Source organism: Dipodomys merriami, unplaced genomic scaffold (assembly GCF_024711535.1).
Source record: "Dipodomys merriami isolate MVZ:Mamm:240054 unplaced genomic scaffold, mDipMer1.0.p SCAF_422, whole genome shotgun sequence".
NCBI lineage: Eukaryota > Metazoa > Chordata > Mammalia > Rodentia > Heteromyidae > Dipodomys > Dipodomys merriami.
Window position 1 is genome coordinate 452,930 of NW_027205849.1, and position 1,897 is coordinate 454,826.

The window sequence follows — 1,897 nt, forward strand, 5'->3', positions numbered from 1 at the left end:
CATATATAATCCAGACTGATTCAAAAGAATTAATTCGAAGACAATGCTTAAAATTTTTAAGCTGGCATTTTTACTGTTCTGACTGTACCTTAACTATGGCATAAGGGATTTGCTAATTTGAAAACTGCAGTGCCAATATCCCCAATGCTGTCTGCAAACCACTTGATGTACTGTTGCCACTTGGAAGAATTTTCTTGTACCCAATTGTTCACTCTGGAAACAGGAGAAGCACATCGGGTTTCACCCTCAGGGAGACCTTAAGGCCAGGTAGGTGGCCTTGCAGACAGCTGGGACAAGGGGACAGGTAGGTCCAGCCCACTGGGGAAAGCAGTTTGTGGTTCCCCTTTAAAACCTCTGGCTTCACACATGGAGGGCCTTCCTGATACCCAGAGCTCTCCCTTGCGGTGCAATCCTCTGTGGCTGTTGAGGGCTCCAGGCCATATTTTTGGCCAGTCCCACCTGAGAGCTTCTCTAGCAAATTTCTTCTGCAGGAAGAGTGGACACACACACACACACACACACACACACACACAGCATCACAAGGCATCACACGGCCCCATGGCCTGGATCAGAGCAGCTGGGGCTGAACTTTTTCCTATCAGCTCCTTTAGACCCAGGGACACTTTGTTGGCCCAGTGAAGCAAGAGGCCAGCCTGGCTCCAACCACGCTTCACGTCTGTTGCTCATCCTGGAAATTTCCACTGCCATCAACTCTAGGTGGCTTTACCCCCACATGTGCAGAGCAGGGGCTCCCCTTCTCTACCTGATTCTTAAGGCTACACCACAGTGTGTCCAAGTCAACCCCTCTGGGCTTCTACCAGGCAGGTGTCCAGGCTCCCTTTTCCATCGTTCATGTTTGTTTTCTCTGATGCAATGAGCCTGGGGAGGGGGCACCTGAGAGTCTGGCAGAGGGGGTTTCAGTGGATCTCAATATGAACCTACAGGTGCAACGTTGAGCATCATGGAATCCATGATGTACAGGCAGTAGAATTTGATGCTCAGCCACCAAGCCAGGTTGAAGAAGATGAGCAGCGTGTGGGTCAGCCCCTTGCAGAAGACCCCATATGAGCAGGGAGCAGCCGAATGCGACAGCCGGATAGCCAGGCCCAACAGAACCGCCAGATAGGAACTGGCGCTCCTATGGCCCACCTGCCCATCAACCCTTCTTCCCTCCCTCCTTTGCTCTCCAAGCCGCTTTGCCCAGGCCTTCACCCCAGATCTGGGCTGTGCTCTGGGAGGCAGGGAGGAAGGTGGTAGGGCCCGCGGGCTTGCAGGACGACTGGGAACCAATCCATGCATCAAGCTTCTTTCGGGCAAGACAAGTTTTTTTTATAGGCAAGCTACATCCCCCTGATAAATGATAGCAATACACAAAAGCATCCATGTCTCCAACCACCCAAAGCTATTTTATCCATGTGAAAAGAGCTCATAAAAATCTCAAAGATGGTAACATCTTTTTCTAAAAAGAAGCAAGGAACAATTCATTCCCATGAGGAAAAAAGCCCCACATACCAAGAATGTTTGTTGAACTCAGCATGTTTACTATATTTATAAATAAAAATATCATATATATTTTATGCATACAATACACCGTAAATATTGATTGATATTTGTTAAAAAAAAAAAAGGTAGGGCTATAAATTTGACAGTTCTGAGTTTTCTCATTTGTACAAGTTTATGTATTTCTGTCTCCGTGGACTCAAGCTGTTAACCACAAAGTCACATCTGTGATTTACACTTGCAGCCTAGAGCAATGACAGCCTCCATCATTCTCAAACATCACATGTTTACAACACTCACTGTGGCCATGTTCAAACTAAAAAGTAGAATCCTTTCTTTTTTTTTTTTTTTTTTTTTGGTCCGTCCTGGCACTTGAACTCTGGGCTTGGGCGCTGTC